Consider the following 8,876-nt stretch of genomic DNA (forward strand, 5'->3'; position numbering starts at 1 on the left):
GAATGTGCAAAATATAAGTTGTTCGGATTTTAGCATACGATAATGTAGTATGTTTTATCTTCTTACTAGCGTGCTAATCACCCCCATAACCAAACAGTGTAGTATGTGCATATGGGATAAGCCCCGTCCTACAAATAAATATCATGCAACCCTTTTTTTCGAAACAGGCAGATCTGCATGTGAATATATTAGAAGGAAAGGTCACGGGGCCCTATCTCAAGAGAGGGTTGAATTATTATTTTTGAAATTTGCCCCTAAGGAGTCGTTCTAATTAAAAATCTAGAACAGAGTTGCATTTTAATATATGGAATACAGGCGAAAACTATTCCAACACACCCGCAAGATAATGCACTGCAGTTGACCTACCTACCCATAAGACCCCACAGACATTAATGAAACAAGTAACACCATTGAGGTTGTCTACAAAGTGCCATCGCCACCACTTCTCACGAGCAAGCGACTCTGTCTTTACCATGCGCGTCCAACACAAAAAAAGCCTGCCGACTAATACCAAACAATCGGCCAAACACGCCAAGGACCAGGCAGCTCCAACTTCAGCAACGAGCCTCGAATAAGAAATAAGCATGCCTTGCACCAACAGAACCGACTTGACTATGACATGGCATCATTGTCGTCACGTTGCCCCATAGAGTTACAACTACGACTTCATGCCGAGCAATACGCTAGATGTTTGTCGACGATGGATATTGCCACGACCCTTCTCCTCATGCGACCGTCATTGTTTCTTCATTAGTCGAAACACTACCCGAAGCGATCCACCGCCCAGGCATGGCAGCGGTGAAGAAAGCCGATTCCAGCACCCTCGACCGACGCTAGATAGTGTGTGTGGTTCTCTTAAGGCATCTCTAAGCTCTCATGGCTCTGTTTCGGGCCACACGTAAGGGTACCCGTTGATGATAAAACAAAAAGTGAAAGAGACTATATGGGGCAGGGAAAATTAATAATAATCCTATAAAGGATGTCGGAGTACCCGCCCCTGGCAGCCTCCATGGGAGAGGAGGCCCTCTACAACGTCTCTTTCGAATGGTATCCCGTCGCCGGCTCCCGGGGGTTCTCCACATCGCCCAATCTGTCTGACGGCGCACACCCAGGCGGCTTTTCTCCGGGGTCCAGGACAGGTGGACCGGGAGGGGGGGGGGGGGCCGTCATGTGTCATTTTCGGTCACGAACGCATGTGTCGCCATACGCGGTACTCCACACATGATTAGAAGGCCGGGTGTGCCTGTCAGTGCCGCTCGCCCCTGCCAGGCTAAGTCGTTGGCGCCAATTCATGTGTAGCTATCCACTACTAGGGAAAACGTTATACACAGAACTTTAGCAGTAGCGCTTGCTAAAAAAACACGCTACTGCTAGACAGCAGTAGCGCGTGCAAAATAAGCGCGATGCAGATGCATATATATTAGTAGCGCGTCTCACCGAAAACTCGCTACTACTAAAATTCCAACCACTAAGCTGATAGGCTACACATAGTAGTAGCGATCATCCAAAAACCGTGCTACCGCTAATATTCTTATAGCAGCGCGTTTATGCGTAAAGCGCTACTGCTAACAAAAAGAAAATAAAATGAAAAACGAATAGAAAAGTAAATGAAAATGAAAGAAATAGAAAAAGGAGAAAGGAAAAATATAAAATGTAAAAAAAATTGAAAAAGGGAAAAAAGGATGAAGACGTAGCAGTAGCGCGTTCGCTGAAACGCGCTACCGTTACTTTTGACTTAACCCAAAAACGGTTTCCCCCCGGCCACCACTTCTCCCCCAAATCTCTCGCCCCACTTCGCCGCCGTCTCCCCCACTTCGCCGTCGCCCCCACTTCGCCGCTGTCTCCTGCCGGCGTTGACGCCGCGCTCATCCTCATCGCCGCCGCCCGAGGCTGCCCAGCCTCACCGCCGCCGCCTCTCGGGCCGCCCTCGACCTCACCGTCGCCTCCCTCGATCTCATCGCCGCCGCCCTCGACCTCACCGCCCCCGAGCCCGCCCAGGACCGCCGCCTCCCGATCCCGATCCCGCCCTCGCCGCCCCTACCTCCATCGCCGAGCACCTCCCCGCCGTCTCTCCCCTCACTGTAAGCCCCCCACCCATCCTTTTTAGTTAATAGATGTTAATGTTAAGTAGTAGATAATGTTATTTTTTAGTTAGGGTAATAATAGATGTTAAGTGGTAGATAATGTTGATGTTAATTAGTTCAGTAGGGTTTAGTTTTTGAATTGAGTTTGTTTAACTAGATGTTAATTAGGGCAGTAGGGTTTAGTTTAGAGTAAAGTTTAGTTCAGTAGTTAACTAAATATAATCTATATTTGGTTTTTGAATTGAGTTTGAGAGAGTATGAGATTTGTGTAGATTTTCTTGTAGTGTCAAACGCTTGGACATGCAAATTTGAAGTGGTCAGGATATATGCAAATTCCTCAATTGTGTTTGCACATGTTTCGATTGTGCCCAAGTGGCCTTTTGTTGTTTCCAGGGAATGAAGCCGAGTGGCCTATGTTTTGCCGGAATGTTGATTCATTTCCGTTCCGGCAAATTTCAGGTTCTCGATTTGTCCACTTTTTAGCAAAGGTCATGCCGAAATTTTCCGTGAATTTCGGCATGACTTGTGCTACAAACTAGGACGTATCGAGTGCCTGGGATTTGCCGCACCGGGAAGGAGTCAACGTTCCTGCAAAACAATAGGCCCTTTTTATGTCATTATTCATTTTATTAGGTCTAGAATTAATTGACTAGATTTAATCGTAGGAAACATGGCTAGCCACGATGAAGGACAGGGTTCTGGTGATTGCGACGACGCCAGGAGTATATATACGACGAGTGGCCGGAGTGTCATGCCCAGGTGTACCGGTTTCCGGTTTCCGAGCGACAAGCAGTAGTTAGTTTAGGTTCACGCTAATGTGAGAGGGATACAAACTTATGTATTGCATAGTTCCGCTCTCACTCATAGTGATAGCTCTTCTCGCGTATACCATTGTTTAGATGAATGACGTTGTAGTTGCAAGTATTCGAGACTTGCATGTATCGCTATTTTCGAGATGATACGAGATACCACTTTGTGTTGGATGATGATCATGATGAGACTATTTGTATGTATATGCTATGATTACATTTGTGGTCTCATAGCCATTTGTATGTGTATCATGATGACATTTGTATCTGCTAAAGATTCTTATATAAAGCCTGTTCAAATACAAAAAAAAAATATGCAGAAAAGAAACAAAAACTACTAAAATTAGCAGTAGCGAGTGGAGAAAAGTTAGCAGCAGCGTCACAGTAGCAGTAGCGCATCCAGGCAATGCGCGCTAGAGCTATTAGCAGTAGCGAGCTTGCACGAAGCACGCTGCTGCTACACTTGTATAGCAGTAGCTCGGTGTGCACGCGCTGCTGCTACGGGTTAGCTGTAGCGCCTTATTAGTAGCGCATATCCCCGCGCTACTAATATACCTAGAACCCGCGCTGCTGCTAGGCTTTTCCCTAGTAGTGATCTATAGTTACCAATATGTAAAAAGAAAGAAAATTTCAAAATAAAAGGTTTTCTATTGCATATTTCAACTGCCCATGTTCAGCATTGTAGTAGAAGAGAGCATCTTACTACTATAGTATCTGAATCAGGGAGCAAAGACAGACTCTGCAGATATTTGGAATTTTACCTAGGATGGAAAATACTCCAACAAAAGAATCTATTTACAACTGATCGGAAATCCACAGGATGCTGAAAAACCTTTCCAATGGATATGGAAATCTGCTTTCCTGGCCAAAGAGAATTTTTTTTTCAGGCTTCCGGATCCACTCGGAACTATTATGAATATTCATGAAATAATTCCACAACTATATTCTCATGACTCCCGTCCTACTAAGACTCAATAAATCGTGATTTCCTTAAGCTTGTGACCCCGTAGGTTCGGTAACTCACAGACATGGAAGAAACTGTTCGTTCAAGGACCGACAAGGGGACCGTGGACGTCCATATTGGTCCCTATGAGTACATGAATGATATTCAAATGAACCTTTGGTTATCATGTGGTGTCCCTTTGCTTCGCGATACTTCACAAAACCTGGGATGCATCAGTATCCTCCCGAGTCATCACCATGCTCACTATACTGAAATCCTGGTTACCGGTTTTATTCTTCTTTCTCGTTATTGTGTTCCAACATCCCCATGATGAAGTCACGTGTGTAAGGCCAGATGATGACTGATGTCATCACATCGAGAAGGCCCTAAGAATATCTCTCCATCGTTGGAGGAACAAATCCCACCCTCAAGCTATCCGGCCACTTGTCAAACTTTCTGATGAACCCGAAAGTTGTCGTTATGATCACCATGTTACATGTGACATTTCAGCAACCCTAAAGGCCCTTGTACGGTAAGTAGTGTCCACGATACTCTCATGGTCTAAGGAGCAAAATCACATGTTAACACTCCATGCTATTACAATTGAATACATATGATATTAGTACAATTCACAACAAACAAGTTTGGGTCAATTCAGTATGATTTTTCTTCCAACGTCATAATATAAATGTTGTTTTAGGATCATCGTTAGACTTAACGATATCCTAAGATCCGAAAAACATGATCACCAACAATACTTGAGCTAGTCTTAGAGGCGACACTAGGAACCTATTTTTACCGTTTATTATTCCACACGTACATATGAGTTTTCGTTATAGCATATAATATAAACTCTTGATTATGAATATGGAAATATAATAATACAAATATTATTGCCTCTACGGCATATTTCCAACAGTCTCCCACTTGCACTAGAGTCAATTATCTAGTTTACATATTCTCTTTAACACCTATGGCTATCCGGTGCTGCTCATGCTTTGTTCATGGTAGAGCCTTCGTCATCGGATATGATACATTCAAATCCCTGTGAATCTAGAGAATCTTCACATAGCCCTTCTCAACATATTGTCGGACAATGTGCACTACAAGAAATATGTCAACTTGTGACCTTCTGTCAGTGACCCTGAAAGAAATGGTCGTAAATCTACCACCATTCGAGACCAATTGGTCGTAAGCTGTTCGGGGGTCTCCAAACCCTAAACCATAACGACCGTTTTGGTTAGAAAGGTCACAGTTTCCTTAGACGAAATGGTCGTAAAGAAGATAGTCCTGGTCCGCTGCCTCATTTGTAGCTGATCACGACCAATATGAATGGTAATTACACTTCAGTTTGAATGCATTAGCATGATTTGGCAACCACCTCAGCAATCTGGCGTATGTGTCAATGTTTAGGTGTCATTTTTTGCTTACTTGTCTTTCAACAGAGATCACACACTTACAAGCGGGACCCATTTAACAGCAAGAGCACACACACTAACAGGCGGGACTGAGCGCTTAATTTGCTCGAGAAAAAAGATGCGCTAGCGGGGACTTGTACCCATGACCGAGCGCTTAGTTCACTTGTTCGCTACCACTGGGCTAGAGAGGGACTGTTGGCTATGCATCGAATGTTTCTCTATATTATATAAAACAATGGTTGTCTAGTATCAAACATAACTCATTGGCAAGTGGGACTGATACGTCCCCAACGTATCTATAATTTTTGATTGTTCCATGCTGTTATATTATCAATCTTGTATGTTTTATAATCATTTTATAGTCATTTTATATCATTTTTTCATACTAACCTATTGACATAGTGCCAAGTGCCAGTTCCTTTTTTTTTCTTGTTTTTTAGTCGCAGAAAATCAATATCAAACAGAGTCCAAATGCCACGAAACTTTACGAAGATTTTTTACGGACCAGAAGGAACAAGTTGGGCCCTGGAAGCACCTGGGGGGAGTCCCGAGGAGGGGAAAACCCACCAGGGCGCGCCAGGAGGCCCAGGCGCGCCCTGGTGGGTTGTGCCCACCTCGGGTGCCCCCCGGACCGCCTCTTTGCTCTATAAATACGCAAATATTCCAGAAACCCTAGGCGAGTCGACGAAATATTCATCCAGCCGCCGCAGAGTCCAGAACCACCAGATCCAATCTAGACACCATCTCGGATGGGGTTCACCACCTCCATTGGCGCCTCTCCGATGATGCGTGAGTAGTTCTTTGTAGACCCTCGGGTCCGTAGTTAGTAGCTAGATGGCTTCATCTCTCTCTCTCTTGATTCTCAATACAATGGTCTCTTGGAGATCCATATGATGTAACTCTTTTTGCGGTGTGTTTGTTGGGATCTGATGAACTTTGAGTTTATGATCAATCATATCTTTTTATATCCATGAAAGTTATTTAAGTTTCTTTGATCTGTTATATGCATGATCTCTTATAGCCTCGTATTTCTTCTCCAATATTTGTGTTTTGTTTGGCCAACTTGATCTATTTATCTTGCAATGGGAAGAGGTGCCCGGTAGTGGGTTCGATCTTACGGTGCTCCATCCTAGTGACAGAAAGGGAACCGACACGTATGTATCGTTGCTACTAAGGATAAAAAGATGGGATCTATATCTATGCAATAGATAAACAGATCTTGTCTACATCATGTCATCGTTCTTATTGCATTACTCCGTTTTTCCATGAACTTAATACACTAGATGCATGCTGGATAGCTGTCGATGTGTGGAGTAATAGTAGTAGATGCAGGCAGGAGTCGGTCTACTAATCTTGGACGTGATGCCTGTGTAATGATCATTGCCTGGATATCGTCATAATTATTTGAGGTTCTATCAATTGCCCAACAGTAATTTGTTTACCCACCGTTTGCTATTTTTCTCGAGAGAAGCCACTAGTGAAACCTACGGCCCCGGGTCTTCTTCCTCATATATTTGCTTGCGATCTACTTGTCCTTTGCATTTTTATTCAGATCTATTAAACCAAAAATACAAAAATACTTTGCTGCACTTTATTTTATTTGCGATCTATTATTTCAATCTACTACAATTTTCCGGCATCGTTACCCGAAAGGGATTGACAACCCCTTTAACACGTCGGGTTGCGAGGTGTTGTTATTTGTGTGCAGGTGTTGTTTACGTTGTGTTGCTTGGTTCTCCTACTGGTTTGATAACCTTGGTTTCTTCACTGAGGGAAATACCTACCGTCGTTGTGCTGCATCATCCCTTCCTCTTTGGGGGAATACCGACGTAGTCCTAGCAGACATGAGCTTTTCTGGCGCTATAGTCAGATAGCGAACGTGGACCTATTGGCAGCATTGAATAGAGCCTACACTTAGCAAAAACTTCTAGGTCTTGCGGGGGCGACGATGGAGGCGGCGGTGGAGGAAACCGGTGGGGCCGGGGCCGGCAACGGAAGCAATCAGTGGCGACGGAGGCGAGGCCGGCTGCCGAAGTGACAAATAGGGGCGTGGGCGACCAGCGGTGGTGGGGGCGGGGGCAGGAACGGCGACCTCGCTCACGACAGGAATGACGACCTTGCCTACACAAGGAGAGGCTCGCCGAGCATGGGGACTCGCCGTCGCCGCAAGCACACCTCCCAGTATGCACCCCTCTCCTCTCCTGCTGATTTTCTCTGGTTGCCTGTAGTGCACCTCCTCCTCGTGTGGTGGTACTGCGAGTTCTTGTTTCTAGGCCCACCTAGAAATTTGTTTGAATCATAAGAAATGTTTGTGTGGAGAACTGATAGGACTTAATTAGAATGTAGAGAACTTTGAACTTTGCTCCTAAACTGAATTTTTCTGATCTGAACTTGTGAGCATTGGGCAATGGAACTATTTTTTTGGATGTCATGTGTGTGTGTGTGTGGGGGGGGGGTGTATGAATAATCAATCTGCACCTCTGAAGTTCCAGCCTCAGGTTGATGTAGATTTGATGTAAACTTGGAAAATATGAAGCGGGTTGATGTAGATTTGATGTTACACCTCTGAAATTCCAGCCTCAAATATGTTAAAGAACATCAATGTTAATGTAGATTTTATGTAAACTAGGAAAAATCTCATTGATGTAGATTTACTGCAATATTGGAAATATCATTCATGTAAATTTGCAGTGTTGTTATTGTTGGTGGTTTAACCACAATAGTTCTTTGTGGAAGCATATGTTGTTATTGTTGGTGGTTTAACCATAGTAGTTCTTTGTAAACCACATCTGTTTTTTTGTGAACCAACATGTTTTTGTTAGCTTTTCTTTTCTCCCATGTGAAATCTGTATTTCCTGTGAACTGCTTTTTATTGCTCCCATGTGAAATCGGTAAACCATGTGAACTGAACTAACGTAGTGAGAAATTGGAAATAGCTCAATGTTGGGGTTAGGCAGTTAACATATAAAGTTGGGTGCCTACCTTATTTTCTAGATTTTTTTGTTGCCATTACTGTCATCCATTTTCATTAATTAATGTTAATGCACTTAGATTGATTTGCTAAGTTGCAACAATTTGTTGTCTTTGGCAGATGGACAGAAGCTGGATTAGAGAAGGGTTAAAATGTTTTTGAAAGACCATATGAAAGGAGTTGATGAATTCATGCAATTTGTTCGGAAAATTCTGGGAAGGATGCTGTCATTCTTTGCCCATGCTGCAAATGCCTCAACCGTTGAAGAATAGCTCAAGGAAGAGTGGAAGATCACCCGCTTATTAATGGGATGGCCAACACATATGATAGATGGATATATCACGGAGAACCTTTAGACAGGCAACCTCAACATATTGAAGCTGATACACAGGCCCCTCATATGATGGGTGGTGGTGATGTTGTCATTGATTTTATGGAAAAGATTTTGCGAGAGAATGCTAGTTTGGAAGAAGAGGATGGGAATGAAGATGACAGGGATTCCTGGCCTACTGAAGGATCTGTACGATGCTGAAGATCGTGCTGATGGCCAGAAGTCGATGTTTGCTGAGGTGTTAGAGGAGGCAAAGCGCGCATCTCATGAAGGGGGTAAATTTTTAAGATTTACCTTTACCGTGAAGTTACTCCACATCA

This window comes from Aegilops tauschii, chromosome 3, assembly GCF_002575655.3.
Source record: "Aegilops tauschii subsp. strangulata cultivar AL8/78 chromosome 3, Aet v6.0, whole genome shotgun sequence".
In the NCBI taxonomy this organism is placed as follows: domain Eukaryota; kingdom Viridiplantae; phylum Streptophyta; class Magnoliopsida; order Poales; family Poaceae; genus Aegilops; species Aegilops tauschii.